The sequence below is a fragment of the Gorilla gorilla genome, chromosome 18, assembly GCF_029281585.2.
Source record: "Gorilla gorilla gorilla isolate KB3781 chromosome 18, NHGRI_mGorGor1-v2.1_pri, whole genome shotgun sequence".
NCBI classification, from domain to species: Eukaryota; Metazoa; Chordata; class Mammalia; order Primates; family Hominidae; genus Gorilla; species Gorilla gorilla.
In genome coordinates this window covers 76,616,174-76,636,983 of record NC_073242.2, presented here as the reverse complement: position 1 = coordinate 76,636,983, position 20,810 = coordinate 76,616,174, and the positions used below count along the sequence as shown (strand labels likewise).

Here is a 20,810-nt window from a genome sequence, read left to right as displayed (position 1 = left end):
AATCAATAAAATGGCATCAGCTAAGTTAAGAAAAGGTGGAAAACAGTTAAAAATAACATTAAAAAAGACAAATAAAAAAGAAAATGGCACACTGAAGCCCAAACATATGAGAAATTAATTAAAAGCATGAAATACGCCAATTGAAAGAAAGAGATTTGCAGAGTTAAAATATGGCTCACCTATGTATTGTCTATAAAAAAGTCCCCTCAAATATAACAATATAGACATGCTGAAAGTTAAAGGATGGAAAAAGATATATCACACAATCAAAATAATGCAGGAGTGACTATATTAATAATAGATAAAGGAGACTTTAGAGCAAAGAAAATTATCAGAGACAGAGAAGGATATTATAATACATAATAAAAAAGATCAATCCACCAAGAAGACATAGCAATCCTAAATGTGTATGCGCCAAACAGAGTTGCAAAATGTGTGAAATAAAACTGATAGAACTGAAAGAATAGACAAAACCACAGTTACAGTTGGATACTTGCACACTTTTCTCCTTTTCTCTCAACAATTGGTAGAACAACTAGACAGAAAACCAGCAACGATACAGAGGAACTAAATGAGCATTGACATTCAAAATCCTTAAAAACACATTTGCAAACAATATTCAGCAATATGTAAGCTGAATTATCACCATGACTAAGTAGGGTTTACTCCAGGGAAACAAGGCCGGTTCAATAATAAAAACCCAATTAATATAATTACCATGTTAACTGGCTAAAGCAAAACAAAATAACATGGTCATATCAATTGATGCAGAAAATGCATCAAACAAAATTCAACATCCATTTATGAGAAAACTCTCAGAAAACTAGGAATAGAGGGAAATTCCACAATTTTTTTTAATGATGTGTCTTTCTTTTAATCTATAAAAATTTAAGGGGCACAAGTGCAGTTTTGTTACATGGAAATAGTGCATAGTGATGAAGTCTGGGTTTTTTTTGTTGTTGTTGTTTTCTTTTGTTTTTTGAGACAGAGTTTCGCTCTTGTTGCCCAAGCTGGAGTGCAATGGTGCGATCTCAGCTCACCACAACCTCCGCCTCCCGGGTTCAAGTGATTCTCCTGCCTCAGCCTCCTGAGTAGCTGGGACTACAGGCAAGCACCACCACACCCGGCTGATTTTGTATTTTTAGTAGAGACAGGGTTTCTTCATGCTGATCAGGCTGGTCTTGAACTCCCAACCTCAGGTGATCCGCCTGTCTTGGCCTCCCAAAGTGCTGGGATTACAGGCATTAGCCACCACATCAGGCCTGGGCTTTTAGTGTAACCATTGCCTGAATAATGTTCATTGTATCTATTAAGTAATTTCTTATCCTTCAAACTCTTCCCACCCTTCCACCCTCTCCAGGCTCCAATGTCTATCATTCCACACTCTATGTCCATGTGTACACATTATTTAGCTCCCACTTTTAAGTGAGAATATATAGTATTTGACTTTCTCTTTCTGAGTTAGTTTAGTTTTACTAAAGATAATAGCCCCCAGTGTCATCCATGTTGCTATAAAAGATGTGATTTCATACATTTTATGGCTGAACAGTATTTTTTGTGTACATATACACATTTTCTTTATCCAATCATCTGTTGATGAATACGTAGGTTGATTCATATCTTTGCAATTGTGAATTATGCTGCGATAAACATATGAGTACAGGTATCTTTTTGATATAATAATTTCCTTTCTTTTGGGTAGATATCCAGTAGTGGGATTACTGGATTGAAAGGTAGTGCTATTTTAAGTTATTCGAGAAACCTCCATACTGTTTTCCATAGAGATTGTATTAATTTACATTCCCACCAACAATGTATCAGTGTTCCCTTTTCTCCAAACCCTTCCAATATGTTAGTTTTTGACTTTTTAATAACAGCTATTCTGACTGCTGTAACAATATATCACTGTGGTTTTAATTTGCATTTTTCTGATGATTAGTGATGTTGAGCATTTTTTCACATGCTTGTTGGCCATTTGTATAAATTCTGCAATTTGATTTACAAAACTTCTACAGCTAACTCTACTTGATGGTGAAAGAAAAACTGAATGCTCCCTTTCAAAACAAAAATGTCTGCTCTCACCATGACTAACATAGTACTGGAAGTTCTATGTGGTAAAACAGGACAAGAAAAGGAAATAAAAAGAATATAGCTGAGAAAGGTAGAAATGAAACTGTCTCTTTGCAGAGGACATAGGCTATGATTTGAATGTGGTTTGTTTAATCCTGCCAAGTCTTATGTTGAAATCTGATCCCCAATGTTGGAGGTGGGGCAAGGCAGGAGGTGTCAGGATCCTCATGAATGGCTTGGTGTCATTCCCATGGGATTGAGTGAGTTCTTAGTCTGAGTTCCCGTGAGAACTGGTTGTTGAAAAGAACCTGGCACCTATTATTCCCTCTCTTGTCATGTGATTTCTATACTCCAGCTCCACTTAGCCTTCTGTCCTGAGCTTCTTGTATATACAGCCTGCAAAACTGTGAGCCAAATAAACCTCTTTTCTTTATAAACTACCCAGGCTCCAGATTGGAGACATTGTTAGCATGCCTCACCCACTTGCAAAGAGCAAAATAACGTGCAGAGATTTATGCTCTAAACTTTTATCCAAGAAGAAACACAGTAACTCAACAGAAAAAATGAAAGAAACTTCAGACATTTTGAAAGCTGTGGGTGGCAACCTACATGCTGAGTCAGGTGAAAATCTGTCTCCAGGGTGTGAAAGCGGGGAGACTGCCTCCGTGATCACACATTGACACTGGGGAGCCGGGCAATCCAGGCCACAGGGGAATGTCTCAACCCTACCAAGCACTGGTGCTAATTTGGTGAGCCACAAGGAGCATATGAGAAGTGATGGCTCATGCCTGTAATCCCAGAACTTTGGGAGGCTGAAACGGGTGGGTCACCTGAGGTCAAGAGTTCAAGACCAGCCTGGTCAACATGGCGAAACCCTGTCTCTACTAAAAATACAAAAATTAGCTGGGTGTGGCAGTGCATGCCTGCAATCTCAGCTACTCAGGAGGCTGAGGCAGGAGAATCGCTTGGACCCAGGAGGTGGAGGTTGCAGTGAGCCAAGATCGCGCCACTGCAATCCAGCTTGGGCAACAGAGCAAGACTTCACATATAGGAGGAGGAGGAGAAGATGGCCGAATAGGAACAGCTCCGGTCTACAGCTCCCAGCGTGAGCGACGCAGAAGACGGGTGATTTCTGCATTTCCATCTGAGGAACTGGGTTCATCTCACTAGGGAGTGCCAGACAGTGGGCGCAGGCCAGTGGGTGCGCGCACCGTGCGCGAGCCGAAGCAGGGCGAGACATTGCCTCACCTGGGAAGCCCAAGGGGTCAGGGAGTTCCCTTTCCGAGTCAAACAAAGGGGTGACGGACGCACCTGGAAAATCGGGTCACTCCCACCCGAATATTGCGCTTTTCAGACAGGCTTAAAAAACGGTGCACCACGAGACTATATCCCACACCTGGCTCGGAGGGTCCTACGCCCACGGAATCTCGCTGATTGCTAGCACAGCAGTCTGAGATCAAACTGCAAGGCGGCAGCGAGGCTGGGGGAGGGGCCCCCGCCATTGCCCAGGCTTGCTTAGCTAAACAAAGCAGCCTGGAAGCTCGAACTGGGTGGAGCCCACCACAGCTCAAGGAGGCTTGCCTGCCTCTGTAGGCTCCACCTCTGGGGGCAGGGCACACACAAACAAAAAGACAGCAGTAACCTCTGCAGACTTAAATGTCCCTGTCTGACAGCTTTGAAGAGAGCAGTGGTTCTCCCAGCACGCAGCTGGAGATCTGAGAACGGGCAGACTGCCTCCTCAAGTGGGTCCCTGATCCCTGACCCCTGAGCAGCCTAACTGGGAGGCACCCCCCAGCAGGGGCACACTGACACCTCACACGGCAGGGTATTCCAACAGACCTGCAGCTGAGGGTCCTGTCTGTTAGAAGGAAAACTAACAAACAGAAAAGACATCCACACCAAAAATCCATCTGTACATCACCATCATCAAAGACCAAAAGTAGATAAAACCACAAAGATGGGGAAAAAACAGAACAGAAAAACTGGAAACTCTAAAACGCAGAGCACCTCTCCTCCTCCAAAGGAACGCAGTTCCTCACCAGCAACGGAACAAAGCTGGATAGAGAATGATTTTGACGAGCTGAGAGAAGAAGGCTTCAGACGATCAAATTACTCTGAGCTACGGGAGGACATTCAAACCAAAGGCAAAGAAGTTGAAAACTTTGAAAAAAATTTAGAACAATGTATAACTAGAATAACCAATACAGAGAAGTGCTTAAAGGAGCTGATGGAGCTGAAAACCAAGGCTCGAGAACTACGTGAAGAATGCAGAAGCCTCAGGAGCCGATGCGATCAACTGGAAGAAAGGGTATCAGCGATGAAAGATGAAATGAAGCGAGAAGGGAAGTTTAGAGAAAAAAGAATAAAAAGAAATGACCAAAGCCTCCAAGAAATATGGGACTATGTGAAAAGACCAAATCTACGTCTGATTGGAGTACCTGAAAGTGATGCGGAGAATGGAACCAAGTTGGAAAACACTCTGCAGGATATCATCCAGGAGAACTTCCCCAATCTAGGAAGGCAGGCCAATGTTCAGATTCAGGAAATACAGAGAACGCCACAAAGATACTCCTCGAGAAGAGCAACTCCAAGACACATAATTGTCAGATTCACCAAAGTTGAAATGAAGGAAAAAATGTTAAGGGCAGCCAGAGAGAAAGGTCGGGTTACCCTCAAAGGGAAGCCCATCAGACTAACAGCAGATTTCTCGGCAGAAACCCTACAAGCCAGAAGAGAGTGGGGGCCAATATTCAACATTCTTAAAGAAAAGAATTTTCAACCCAGAATTTCATATCCAGCCAAACTAAGCTTCATAAGTGAAGGAGGAATAAAATACTTTACAGACAAGCAAATGCTGAGAGATTTTGTCACCACCAGGCCTGCCCTAAAAGAGCTCCTGAAGGAAGCGCTAAACATGGAAAGGAACAACCGGTACCAGCCGCTGCAAAATCATGCCAAAATGTAAAGACCATCGAGACTAGGAAGAAACTGCATCAACTAATGAGCAAAATCACCAGCTAACATCATAATGACAGGATCAAATTCACACATAACAATATTAACTTTAAATGTAAATGGACTAAATTCTCCAATTAAAAGACACAGACTGGCAAGTTGGATAAAGAGTCAAGACCCATCAGTGTGCTGTATTCAGGAAACCCATCTCACGTGCAGAGACACACATAGGCTCAAAATAAAAGGATGGAGGAAGATCTACCAAGCAAATGGAAAACAAAAAAAGGCAGGGGTTGCAATCCTAGTCTCTGATAAAACAGACTTTAAACCAACAAAGATCAAAAGAGACAAAGAAGGCCATTACATAATGGTAAAGGGATCAATTCAACAAGAGGAGCTAACTATCCTAAATATATATGCACCCAATACAGGAGCACCCAGATTCATAAAACAAGTCCTGAGTGACCTACAAAGAGACTTAGACTCCCACACATTAATAATGGGAGACTTTAACACCCCACTGTCAATATTAGACAGATCAACGAGACAGAAAGTCAACAAGGATACCCAGGAATTGAACTCAGCTCTGCACCAAGCGGACCTAATAGACATCTACAGAACTCCCCACCCCAAATCAACAGAATATACATTTTTTTCAGCACCACACCACACCTATTCCAAAATTGACCACACACTTGGAAGTAAAGCTCTCCTCAGCAAATGTAAAAACAGAAATTATAACAAACTATCTCTCAGACCACAGTGCAATCAAACTAGAACTCAGGATTAAAAATCTCACTCAAAGCCGCTCAACTACATGGAAACTGAACAACCTGATCCTGAATGACTACTGGGTACATAACGAAATGAAGGCAGAAATAAAGATGTTCTTTGAAACCAACAAGAACAAAGACACAACATACCAGAATCTCTGGGATGCATTCAAAGCAGTGTGTAGAGGGAAATTTATAGCACTAAATACCCGCAACAGAAAGCAGGAAAGATCCAAAATTGACACCCTAACATCACAATTAAAAGAACTAGAAAAGCAAGAGCAAACACATTCAAAAGCTAGCAGAAGGCAAGAAATAACTAAAATCAGAGCAGAATTGAAGGAAATAGAGACACAAAAAACCCTTCAAAAAATCAATGAATCCAGGAGCTGGTTTTTTGAAAGGATCAACAAAATTGATAGACCGCTAGCAAGACTAATAAAGAAGAAAAGAGAGAAGAATCAAATAGACACAATAAAAAATGATAAAGGGGATATCACCACCGATCCCACAGAAATACAAACTACCATCAGAGAATACTACAAACACCTCTATGCAAATAAACTAGAAAATCTAGAAGAAATGGATACATTCCTCGACACATACACTCTCCCAAGACCAAACCAGGAAGAACTTGAATCTCTGAATAGACCAATAACAGGAGCTGAAATTGTGGCAATAATCAATAGTTTACCAACCAAAAAGAGTCCAGGACCAGATGGATTCACAGCCGAATTCTACCAGAGGTACAAGGAGGAACTGGTACCATTCCTTCTGAAACTATTCCAATCAATAGAAAAAGAGGGAATCCACCCTAACTCATTTTATGAGGCCAGCATCATCCTGACACCAAAGCCGGGCAGAGACACAACCAAAAAAGAGAATTTTAGACCAATATCCTTGATGAACATTGATGCAAAAATCCTCAATAAAATACTGGCAAACCGAATCCAGCAGCACATCAAAAAGCTTATCCACCATGATCAAGTGGGCTTCATCCCTGGGATGCAAGGCTGGTTCAATATACGCAAATCAATAAATGTAATCCAGCATATAAACAGAGCCAAAGACAAAAACCACATGATTATCTCAATAGAGGCAGAAAAAGCCTTTGACAAAATTCAACAACCCTTCATGCTAAAAACTCTCAATAAATTAGGTATTGATGGGACGTATTTCAAAATAGTAAGAGCTATCTATGACAAACCCACAGCCAATATCATACTGAATGGGCAAAAACTGGAAGCATTCCCTTTGAAAACTGGCACAAGACAGGGATGCCCTCTCTCACCACTCCTATTCAACATAGTGTTGGAAGTTCTGGCCAGGGCAATTAGGCAGGAGAAGGAAATAAAGGGCATTCAATTAGGAAAAGAGGAAGTCAAATTGTCCCTGTTTGCAGACGACATGATTGTTTATCTAGAAAACCCCATTGTCTCAGCCCAAAATCTCCTTAAGCTGATAAGCAACTTCAGCAAAGTCTCAGGATACAAAATCAATGTACAAAAATCAAAAGCATTCTTATACACTAACAACAGACAAACAGAGAGCCAAATCATGAGTGAACTCCCATTCACAATTGCTTCAAAGAGAATAAAATACCTAGGAATCCAACTTACAAGGGATGTGAAGGACCTCTTCAAGGAGAACTACAAACCACTGCTCAAGGAAATAAAAGAGGATACAAACAAATGGAAGAACATTCCATGCTCATGGGTAGGAAGAATCAATATCGTGAAAATGGCCATACTGCCCAAGGTCATTTACAGATTCAATGCCATCCCCATCAAGCTACCAATGACTTTCTTCACAGAATTGGAAAAAACTACTTTAAAGTACATATGGAACCAAAAAAGAGCCCGCATCACCAAGTCAATCCTAAGCCAAAAGAACAAAGCTGGAGGCATCACACTACCTGACTTCAAACTATACTACAAGGCTACAATAACCAAAACAGCATGGTACTGGTACCAAAACAGAGATATAGATCAATGGAACAGAACAGAGCCCTCAGAAATAACGCCGCATACCTACAACTATCTGATCTTTGACAAACCTGAGAAAAACAAGCAATGGGGAAAGGATTCCCTATTTAATAAATGGTGCTGGGAAAACTGGCTAGCCATATGTAGAAAGCTGAAACTGGATCCCTTCCTTACACCTTATACAAAAATCAATTCAAGATGGATTAAAGATTTAAACGTTAGACCTAAAACCATAAAAACCCTAGAAGAAAACCTAGGCATTACCATTCAGGACATAGGCATGGGCAAGGACTTCATGTCCAAAACACCAAAAGCAATGGCAACAAAAGACAAAATTGACAAATGGGATCTAATTAAACTAAAGAGCTTCTGCACAGCAAAAGAAACTACCATCAGAGTGAACAGGCAACCTACAACATGGGAGAAAATTTTCGCAACCTACTTATCTGACAAACGGCTAATATCCAGAATCTACATTGAACTCAAACAAATTTACAAGAAAAAAACAAACAACCCCATCAAAAAGTGGGCGAAGGACATGAACAGACACTTCTCAAAAGAAGACATTTATGCAGCCAAAAAACACATGAAAAAATGCTCATCATCACTGGCCATCAGAGAAATGCAAATCAAAACCACTATGAGATATCATCTCACACCAGTTAGAATGGCAATCATTAAAAAGTCAGGAAACAACAGGTGCTGGAGAGGATGTGGAGAAATAGGAACACTTTTACACTGTTGGTGGGACTGTAAACTAGTTCAACCATTGTAGAAGTCAGTGTGGCGATTCCTCAGGGATCTAGAACTAGAAATACCATTTGATCCAGCCATCCCATTACTGGGTATATACCCAAAGGACTATAAATCATGCTGCTATAAAGACACATGCACACGTATATTTATTGCGGCATTATTCACAATAGCAAAGACTTGGAACCAACCCAAATGTCCAACAATGATACACTGGATTAAGAAAATGTGGCACATATACACCATGGAATACTATGCAGCCATAAAAAAGGATGAGTTCATGTCCTTTGTAGGGACATGGATGAAATTGGAAACCATCATTCTCAGTAAACTATCGCAAGAACAAAAAACCAAACACCGCATATTCTCACTCATAGGTGGGAATTGAACAATGAGATCACATGGACACAGGAAGGGGAACATCACACTCTGGGGACTGTTGTGGGGTGGGGGGAGGGGGGAGGGATAGCATTGGGAGATATACCTAATGCTAGATGACGAGTTAGTGGGTGCAGCACACCAGCATGGCACATGTATACATATGTAACTAACCTGCACAATGTGCACATGTACCCTAAAACTTAAATAAAAAAAAAAAAAAAAGACTTCACATATAAAAGAAAAAAAAATTGTTTTGCGTCCACTCCCACACCCTAGCAGGGATGGAGGGAAGCCATTGCTGATCCTACTTCATAAGGGACCTCACAGAATTCTGCCAGCTAACTCAAGACAGTGGTCACAGGTTGGAAGAAGCTGCCAACTAAAATAAGCAATCTAATCTACTGTGGGTATAAACCCCATTGATCAGAAATGAGAGGTGAGCAGGAAGCAGGCTTTTGCCACAGAGGCAGGTGCTGGGAGCCCCTGCTTTGCAGGCAAACTGGGAGGGGTGTGGCCTGGAAGCCTTGGTCTTTGTCTTGGGCAGGAGGACTTACAACCCGGGGCAGTTTTGCATGCTGAGGGCAGACTGCCTGCGACCCAGCTGTTGCCAGAAGTCTGTGAGTGTGAGACCCAATGTGTTAAGAAAGTGAGAGCTAGGTGGGTCTCACTGCTGCCTGTTACCCCTCTCCCCTCCCTGAGGATTCTTTTTTTTTTTTTTTAATTTTATTTTTTTATTGATCATTCTTGGGTGTTTCTCGCAGAGGGGGATTTGGCAGGGTCATAGGACAGTAGTGGAGGGAAGGTCAGCAGACAAACAAGTGAACAAAGGTCTCTGGTTTTCCTAGGCAGAGTGTTTGTGTCCCTGGGTACTTGAGATTAGGGAGTGGTGATGACTCTTAATGAGCATGCTGCCTTCAAGCATCTGTTTAACAAAGCACATCTTGCACTGCCCTTAATCCATTTAACCCTGAGTGGACACAGCACATGTTTCAGAGAGCACAGGGCTGGGGGTAAGGTCATAGATCAACAGGATCCCAAGGCAGAAGAATTTTTCTTAGTACAGAACAAAATGAAAAGTCTCCATGTCTACTTCTTTCTACACAGACACAGCAACCTTCCGATTTCTCAATCTTTTCCCCACCTTGCCCCCTTTTCTATTCCACAAAACCGCCATTGTCATCATGGCCCGTTCTCAATGAGCTGTTGGGTATACCTCCCAGACGGGGTGGTGGCCGGGCAGAGGGGCTCCTCACTTCCCAGTAGGGGTGGCCGGGCAGAGGCGCCCCTCACCTCCCAGACGGGGCGGCTGGCCGGGCAGGGGGCTGACCCCCCCACCTCCCTCCCGGACGGGGCGGGTGGCCGGGCGGGGGCCTGAGCCCCCCACCTCCCTCCCGGATGGGGCAGCTGGCCAGGCGCAGGGGCTGACCCCCCCCCACCTCCCTCCCGGACGGGGCGGCTGCCCGGGCGGGGGGCTGACCCCCCACCTCCCTCCCGGACGGGGCGGCTGCCGGGCGGAGATGCTCCTCACTTCCCAGACGGGGTGGCAGCCGGGCGGAGGGGCTCCTGACATCCCAGATGGGGTGGCGGGGCAGAGGCGCTCCCCACATCTCAGACGATGGGCGGCCGGGCAGAGACGCTCCTCACTTCCTAGATGGGATGGCGGCCGGGAAGAGGTGCTCCTCACTTCCCAGGTGGGATGGCGGCCGGGCAGAGACGCTCCTCACTTTCCAGACTGGGCAGCCAGGCAGAGGGGCTCCTCACATCCCAGACGATGGGTGGCCAGGCAGAGACGCTCCTCACTTCCTAGATGGGATGGTAGCCGGGAAGAGGTGCTCCTCACTTCCCAGACGGGGTGGCGGCCAGGCAGGGGCTGCAATCTCGGCACTTTGGGGGGCCAAGGCAGGCGGCTGGGAGGTGGAGGTTGTAGCGAGCCGAGATCACACCGCTGCACTCCAGCCTGGGTGCCATTGAGCACTGAGTTAACGAGACTCCATCTGCAATCCCGGCACCTCGGGAGGCCGAGGCTGGCGGATCACTCGCGGTTAGGAGCTGGAGACCAGCCAGGCCAACACAGCGAAACACCGTCTCCACCAAAAAAATTCGAAAACCAGTCAGGCGTGGCGGCACGCGCCTGCAATCCCAGGCACTCGGCAGGCTGAGGCAGGAGAATCAGGCAGGGAGGTTGCAGTGAGCAGAGATGGCAGCAGCACAGTCCAGCTTTGGCTCGGCATGAGAGGGAGACCGTGGGAAGGGCAGAGGGAGAGGGAGGCTCGGCATGAGAGGGAGACCGTGGAAAGTGGAGAGGGAGAGGGAGAGGGAGAGGTGAAGTTCGATTCTTTTATGCAACAGAGGCAGTTCCGCTCCTCTGTGGAGCATTACCCCAGTGGCCAGGGAACTGCCCTCGGATCGCCACTGGGGTCACAGCCTGAGTCCACACCTGGTGAGCCAGAGTGAGGACTTGCCTGATCCAGGCCCCACAGGCTATGCCCCTAGCCTAACACCACAGACAGGGACTTTAGGGAGTTCCATGACCCTGCCCATTGCCTGGGATATGAGTGTTTCCCCAGGGTAACATAAGCCAAGTATAAATCCCCAAGGCCACCACTGCAGCTGGCTCTCTCCTGCTAGTGCCACTTCACTGTGAATCCTACTGCTCCTCTGAATTTGTCTATCCTGTGCAGCTGTCTCAAGCCAGTCTGGTATTGGGGGCTGTTTACAAGGGATCTAGTGATGAGAAGACACAAGGGTTGAAGGTACTTGAGCAGAACAAACTTCTGCAATGGGTATGCATCCAGTATGGTGCCCACTCCTACAGCTTAGGACCAGGCAGAAAGGGAAAGGACCTTGTATGAGCAAGATAATGGCCTCAACAAGTCCCTAAATTGTAGTTGGAGGTCAACTGACACAGCCCTCTACAATGTCTGCTAACATCATAACACGGTGCTCAGGAAGGAGAAAACTTTTGCATGACCTCAGCTAACACTATTACTCACACCACTCAGGCTGCTCAGGAGGCCTTGGGCCTGTTCATGTACCCGGTACATTACTACTACATCTGACAATTGAGAAAGCCACTGCACTAAGGCTACTTATAACCAAGGAAATCTTACAGAGTCTATGCCACTCCCCTACTGCCACCATCAGAGTTGGTGCTTGAACCTGCCCTTATGAGATGAGAGGACAGGTCAGCCTTGCCCAGCTCCACCCAACATCACCCATCTCTGGAGCTAAGAGTGGGGACCAAACCATTACACATCCCGCAGACCTGTCCACAGCCTGAAGCACTAAAGAGCTTCTCCAGAGCTTCTCCAGATGGTTGACTATAGATGCTAGTAACCAATTCACCTCAGAAGAAAGAAACAAAATCATAAATAGTCACATCCCAAATAGAGTGTTACAGGCAGAGGGCTGGAGTCCATCGGAGAATTCACTGGAAGAATCCACAACACGCACACAAGAGAAAGTAACAAGAAGCTGGAAGAGTATCAAACCCTGAGAGACTCAAGTATTCTGTGGAAAGGGGATTCTCTAGCCTTTGACTGCTGGTATCCAAACTCAAGGAGAGCTTCGCTGCCCTCATGAGTCCAAATGCTGGAGTGGGCTGCAATCTGGGGACTTCTTGGGTCCTTGCTCACACAAAGTCCCCTCCCTTTCCCTCTGGTCCTGAGCTGTAGTAGCAGGCAACATACTGGGTGTGCACCCGTTGTGATCATTTGTTTTGCTTGAGGAACTTCAGCCCTTGTGTCTTCCCCATGACTATATCCCTTGCCAAGATTCTCCAGCACAGGCCTGGATTGTGGCAATCCCTGAGGCGGCTAAACCCAGATAAGCAGCCGGATTCACAGTAGTCTGGCCCGCACAGATCACCATTCCCATGGGAACGGGGAGTGCACCACACAAAGGGAACACCCCTTGGGACAAAAGAAACCAAAGTATGAACCTTGAGTACCACAACTTCCTGCCTATGGGAAGTTTCTTTCAGTAGAGGAACAGGTGCAGTACTGGGCTCCGTGGGGAAAGACTAAGGTTCTACTCTAGCAGTGGAGGAGCCCCGGTACTTGTGAAGGGGCTTCTCTCCCTCTTGTTCAACAACGCAGATACAGCTGGGGCTTCTCCCACAGGAGCTCAGTGAGAGTAGACCTATGGAGGACCTTTCTCAAGCACTTTGGGGTGACTGCATCGCCTTGGGAGGAGTGCCCTCTGGGCTCAGGCTTTCATGAGAGATAGAGTCCCACTGTCTCTGGATATGGAATGTCAGTGTTCCTGCAGATGGACAGAGGTGCTTGTCTGATCTAAATATCCAGAATATAGGGATGAGGGGGGATGACAGGGAGGTTGCTTTCCTGCTGGCCTGGTAGTGAAGCTGAGGTGGCTCCTTCCCCTCCCATAGTGAAGACCTCAGTGCATTTCACTGGGAGCCCCCCGCCCCCAGCTGCCTCTGTCAAGGTTGAGACTTTTGTCCACCACTGGGGTACTGCATATACCCACCACCTGCTTCAGCTGCAGCTGGTTTTCACCCATGGGCGCCTCCTACTGGCCTAAAGGCTGAACTATTCTACCCTAGTGAAAAAAAGACTTGGGGAGGAGAGTAGTGCACACTACTGGGGAACAAGATAAGCTTCCTGAGACCTCTGCCACTCTGGCCCCACAGGAGACAGTGAACCTTCCCACACACTAAGTACACTGCTACTAAAACCAGCACCTGAGAAAGCCATCACACACAGATTCTCTATAACCAAGAAACTCAACAGAGACTTTGCCACTGAAAGCACCCAGAGCTGAAGCTAGGTGATTACAAATGATACACATTAAAGTCACATCCTTAACGGGGGGAAAAAAAAGAACCCAGTCAAATCAAAAGTAAATTCAATAATAATAAGAAGAAATAGTTACTCCAGATGGGAAGAAACCAGAAAAATAATTCTGGCCATATGAAAAAACAGTTTTATTTACAATACCACCCCCTCCCCAATACATACTAACTCTCCAGCAATGGATCCAAAACAAAATTAAATCTTTGAAATACCAGATAAAGAAGTCAAAATATTCATTATAAAGTTACTCAATGAGATCCAAGAGAAAGTTGAAAACCAATATAAAGAAATAAAAAAAAATACAGGATATGAATGAAATTTTCTAGAGAGGTCGATATTAAAAAAAAAAAACAGAACTTCTGGAAATGAAGGACTCATTTAGGGAGTTACAAAATGCAGTGGAAATTTTTAACAGACTAGATCAAGTAGAAGAAAGAATTTCAGAGTCTGAAGGCAAGGCTTTCAAATTAAACCAGTCAGACAAAAATTAAGGAAAAAGAATACAAAGAAACAAACAAAATCTCCAAGAAATACGGGACCATGTAAAACATCCAAATCTAAGAATCAAAGTTGTTCCTCAGGGAGAAGAAAAAGCAAAAAGTTTAGAAAACCTACTTCAAGGAATAATTGACAAAAACTTTCCTAATCTTGCTAGAGATTTAGACATCCAAATACCAGAAGCTCAAAAAACTCCTGGGAGATTCATTGAAAAAAGGAGATCACCAAGGCATATGGTCATCAGGCTATCTAAAGCCAATGCAAAGGCAAGAATTCTAAGGGCAGTGAGATAAAAGCATCAAATAAATGATAAAGGAAAAACTATCTGACTAACTTCTCAGCTGAAATCTTATAAGGCAGAAGGGATTCAGGTCCTATCTTTAGTCTCCTCAAACAGAAGAGCTGTCAGACAAGAATTCTGCACAGAGCAAAATTAAGTTTAAGAAATGAAGGCAAAATAAAGACTTTCAAAGAAAAGCAAATACTGAGGGAATCCGTCACCAGTAGGCCAGCTCTATAAGAAATGCTCAATGGAGTTCTAAACATCTAAATGAAAGGGCTAGGCCAGGCATGGTGGCTCATGCCTGTAATATCAGCACTTTGGGAGGCCGAGGCAGGTGGATCACTTGAGGTCAGAAGTTCAAGACCAGCCTGGTCAACATGGGTGAAACATCGTCTTTACTAAAAATACAAAAATTAGCCAGGCGTGGTGGCGTGCACCTGTAAGTCCCAGCTACTGGGGAGGCTGAGGTAGGAGGATCGCTTAAGCCTGGGAGGCAGAGGTTGTAATGAGCCAAGATCATGCCACTGCACTCCAGCCTGGGTGACAGAGTGATTCCATCCCAACAAATAAATACATATATAGACACATACATAAATGAAAGGGCTTATAACAATAACACAGTAAAGAAAACAAAGCAACTAGGTAACAATCAATATGATGACTGCAAGAGTAGCTCCATATCAATACTATTTTCGAATGTAAATGGTGTAATGCCCCACTTAAAAGATACAGATTGGCAGAATGGATTTTAAAAAACACAGACCAAACATCTGCTGCCTTCAAGAGACCCACCTAACCCATATAAAGATTCTTGTAGAGTCAAGGAAAGATACGGAAAAAAATATATTACACATGAATGGACACCAAAAGAGAGCAGGAGTAGCTATTTTATATGAGAAAAAACAGACTTTAAATAAAAAGACAAAGAAAGTCATTATATTATAACAGAACAAATCAACAAGAAGATATAATAATTCTAAATACATATGCAGCTAACACTGGAGCACCCATAGTCATCAAACAAATTCTGCTAGACCTAAGAAGAGAGGTAGACAGCAAGACAATAATAGTAGGAGACTTCAACACTTCATTGACAGCACTACATAGATCACTGAGGTAGAATGTCAACAAAGAAACACTGGACATAAACTGGACTCTAAAACAAATGGACCTAACAGACATTCACAGAACATTCTACCTGAAAACTGCAGGGTATACATTCTCATCAGCACATGGAACATTTTCCAAGATAGACCATATAACAGGACACAACACAAATCGCAATACATTTAAAAAATCAAAATCATACCAAGTATCTTCTTAGACTACAGCAGAATAAAACTAGAAATTAATTCTAAGGGGAACTCTCAAAACTATACAAATACATGAAAATTAAACCATATGCTCCTGAATGATTTTTGAGTCAACAATATAATCAAGATGAAATTTTAAAAAATTTTGAAATGAATAGTAACAGTGACACAAGTTACCCAAATTCCTGGGATACAGCAAAAGCAGCGCTATGAGAAAAGTTTATAATGCTAAATGCCTACATCAAAAAGACAGAAAGATCAAAGACTGGCAACATAATGTCACACCTCAAGAAACCAGAGAAACAACAAACCAAACCCAAAGCTAGCAGAAGAAAAACAAGAGAGATCAGAGTAGAACTAAATGAAATTGAAACCAAAAGACAATACAAAAGATCAATGAAACAACAGGTTGGTTCTTTGAAAACATAAACAAAAATGACAGACCACTAGCTAATCAAGAAAAGAAGAGAGAAGATTCAAACAAGCTGAATCAGAAATGAAAACGCATACATTATAACTGATACTGCAGAAATACAAAAGATCATGCAAGACTACTATGAACACTTCTATGTGCACAAGCTAGAAAATCTACAGGAAATGGATAGATTCCTAGAAACACACAACCTCCTAAGCTTGAATCAAAAAGATAAAGAAATCTTGAGCTGATCAGTAACAAGCAGTGAGATTGAATCAGTAACAAAACATCTCCCAACAAGATAAAGACTAGGATCAGACATATTCACAGCTGAATTCTACCAGACATTTCAAAGAACTGGTACCAATCCTAGTAAAACTATTCCAAAAGACAGAGCAGGATTCCCTCACTCATTCTACAAAGTCGGTATCACCCTGATACCAAAGCAAGGAAAGGACCTAACAACAACAAAAAAGAAATACAGACCAACATTCCTAATAAATACAGATGCAAAAAGCCTCAATAAAATACTAGCAAACTGAATCCAACAGCGCATTGAAAAGATAATTCAACCTGATCAACTGGGCTTCATCCCAGGGATACAAGGATGGTTCAACAAATGCAAGTCAATAAATTGATTCATCACATAAACAGAATAAAAAACAGAAACCACACGATTATTTTAAAAGATGCGGAAAAAGCATTCGATAAAATCCAGCATCGCTTCATGATAAAAACCTTGAACAAACTAGGCATGGAAGAAATATACCTTAAAATTACAAAAGCCAAAATAAGACAAATCCACAGCCAACATCATATTGAACAGGGAGAAGGTGAAAGCATTTCCCCCTAAGAACTAGAACAAGACAAGAATGCCTGCTTTCATCACTTCTATTCAACATAGCACTGGAAGTCCTAGCCAGAGCAATCAGGCAAAAGAAAGAAATAAAGGGCATGTAAATTGAAAAAGAGGAAGTCAAACTATCTCTTTTTATACCTCTGATTTTACACCTAGAAAACTCTAAAGACTCCTCTAAAAGACTCCCAGATTTTATAAATTCAGTAATGTCTCAGGTTACAAAATCAAAGTACACAAATCCATAGCACTGCTATGTATCAATAACGAACAAGCTGAGAATCAAATCAATAACTCAATCCCATTTACAATAGTTGCGAAGAAAAAAAAAAGAACTACAAAACAGTGACGAAAAAAATCAAAGATGACACAAATGGAAAAACATGCCATGCTCAGGGATTGGAAGAATCAATATTGTGAAACTGACAATACTGCCCAAAGCAATCTATAGATTCAATGCAACTCCTATCAAAATACTAAGGTCATTTTTTCACAGATTTAGAAAAAAACAATCCTAAGGTTCATATGCAACCAAAAACTATCCTGAATAGTCAAAGTAATCCAAAGCAAAAAGAAGAAATCTGGAGACATCACATTACCTGAGTTAAAATTATACTACAAGGCTATAGTAACTAAAACAGTACAAAAATAGACACACAAAGCCTCTCCCAACATGGCAGCCTCAACAATACCAGTTTCCAGTGTGACCCATTATTGACCTTCAAGAACTAAGCAAAAAAGAAGAATAAGAAGGGGAAGACTCTCTCCCTAACAGACTCTCTGGCTGAGGATGGGGGGACTGGTGGAGGAAGCATCTATGTTTCCAAACCAGTCAGCTGGGCTCATGAAACAGATGACCTGGAAGGAGATATTTCAACAACTTGGAACAGTAATGATGAAGATGTGTATAGGGCACCTCCAATTGACCGTTCCATCCTTCCCACTGCTCCAGGGGCTGCTTGGGAACCCAATATCGACTGGAGCCATCTTCCCAAATTGTCACCCTACATTGCTTTTCTAGGGAACCTACCCTATGATGTGACAGAAGAGTGCATTAAGGAATTCTTTAGAGGACTAAGTATCAGTGCAGTGCTTTTACCACGTGAACCCAGCAATCCAGAGAAGTTGAAAGGTTTTGGTTATGCTGAATTTGAGGACCTGGATTCCCTGCTCAGTGCCCTGAGTCTCAATGAAGAGTCTCTAGGTAACAGGAGAATTTGAGTGGACGTTGCTGATCAAGCACAGGATAAAGACAGGAATGATCGTTCTTCTGGCTGTGATAGAAATTGCGATTATGACAAAACAGATACAGACTGAAGGGCTCGTCCTGCCACAGACAGCTTTGATGACTACTCACCTAGAAGAGGTGATGATAGCTTTGGAGACAAGTATCGAGATCATTATGATTCAGATTGGTATTGTGATGAGTATTGGGATGGCCCACGCACGGATATGGATTGATATGGCGACTGGGATTGCTATGATGACCAAGGCAGCAGAGACTATGATAGAGGCTATGATTCCCAGATAGGCAATGGCAGAAAAGCATTTGGCAGTGGGTACCACAGGGATGATGACTACAGAGGAGGTGGGGACTGTGATGAAGACTGATCCAACAGACGGGATGATCGGTCATAGAGCTCCAGAGATGATTACTCTTGGGATGATTATAGGCGTGATGATAGAGGTCCCCCACAAAGACCCAAACTGAATCTAAAGCCTCAGAGTACTCCTAAGGAAGATGATTCCTCTGCTAGTACCTCCCAGTCCAGTCAAGCTGCTTCTATCTTTGGAGGGACAAAGCCCATTGACACAGCTGCTAGAGAAAGAGAAGTAGAACAGCTACAGAAGGAACAAGAGAAGTTGCAGCATCAGCTGGATGAGCCAAAACTAGAACGATGGCCTCGGGAGAGACACCCAAGCTGGCAAAGTGAAGAAACTCAGGAACAGGAACGGTTGAGGACAGGAAGTGAGTCATCACAGACCGGGGCCTCTGCCACATCCGGCAGAAATGCACGAGGGAGAGTGAGAAGTCTTTAGAAAATGAAACACTCAATAAGGAGGAAGACTGTCACTCTCCAACTTCTAAAACTCCCAAACCTGATCAGCCCCTAAAGGTAATGCCAGCCCCTCCACCAAAGGAGAATGCTTGGGTGAAGTGAAGTTCTAACCCTCCTGCTCTATCACAGAGCTCAGATACAGAGCAGCAATCCCTACAAGTGGTGGGGGAAAAGTAGCTCCAGCTCAACCATCTGAGGAAGGAACAGCAAGGAAAGATGAAAATAAAGTAGATGGGATGAATGTCCCCAAAGGCCAAACTGGGAACTCTAGCCATGGTCCAGGAGACAGAGGGAACAAAGACCACTGGACGGAGTCAGATAGGAAAGATGGCCAAAAGGATCAAGAGTCCAGATCTGCACCTAAGCCATATAAACCCAAGGAAAATCTAGCTTCCAAGTTCAGTTCTGCAAGCAAGTATGCTGCTGTCTCCGTTGATGGTGAAAATGAAAACGAGGGAGAAGATTACACCAAATAGACCTCAACATCCTGTGCTTTCTCCTACTTTCTCTGCACCCTGGAACATTCGAGAGCAAATCAAACCTCTATCCAGACAAGACAAAATAAATCTCACCATCTCCTGGGAAAAAAAAAAAAAGACACACAGACCAATGGAACAGAATAAACAGCCCAGAAATAAGCCAAATACCTAAAACCAACTCATCTTTAGCAAAGCACATAAAAACACACACTGGGGAAAGAATACTCCGTTCAATAAATGGTGCTGGGAAAATTGAACAACAACATGCAAAGAATGAAAATGGATTCCTATCTTTCACTATATTCAAAAATTAACTCAAGATGGATTAAAGACATAAGTCTAAATCCTGAAATCATAAAAATTCTAGAAGAAAACCTGGAAAAACTCTTCTGGACATTGGCCTAGGCAAAGAACTTATGACTAAGACCCCAAAAGCAAATGTAACAAAAACTTGTAAATGACATGTAACTAAACCAATGGATCCAGCAATCCCACTACAGGGTATCTACAGAGTCCATAAGGAACTCAAGCAAATCAGCAAGAAAGGAAAAAATCCCATTAAAAAGTGGGCAAATGACAAGAGCAGACATTTCTCAAAAGATACACAAATGGCCAACCAACATGAAAAAAATGCCACTAATGTCAGTAATCATCAGGGAAATGCATATTAAAACCACAGTGAGATACCTCCTTACTCCAGCCAGAATTACCATTATTAAAAAGTCAAAAAACAACAGATGTTGGTGTGGATGCAGTGAAAAGGGAACACTTATACACTATTGATGGGAATGAAAGTTAGTACGATATTTATGAAAGACAGTATGGAAATTTCTCCAAGAACTAAAAGTAGATCTACCATTCAATCCAGCAATCCCACTACTGGGTATCTACCAAAGGAAAAAAAGTCATTATATAAAAAAGATACCTGCATGTGTATATTTATCGCAGTATAATTCAAAATTATAAAGACATAGAATCAACTTAAGTGCCTATCAACCCATAAGTGGATTAAAAAAAAATGTGACATACACACACACACACACACACACACACACACACACCATGGATTGCTACTCAGCCAAAAAAAAAAAAAAAAAAGAATGAAATAATGTCTTTTGCAGCAATGTGGATGCAATTGGGGGCCTTATCCTAGGTGAAGTATCTCAGGAATGAAA

The 20,810-nt window shown here is 43.1% G+C and overlaps 1 protein-coding gene and 1 pseudogene across 8 annotated transcripts in view; one reads left to right on the top strand and one right to left on the bottom strand.

Moving 5' to 3' along the window:
• The window catches only part of PHKB (phosphorylase kinase regulatory subunit beta), a 245,101-nt gene that overhangs the window by 121,472 nt on the left and 102,819 nt on the right, over positions 1–20,810 (bottom strand). The window lies entirely within an intron of this gene.
• Positions 11,258–19,711, top strand: LOC109023549 (eukaryotic translation initiation factor 4B-like; annotated as a pseudogene).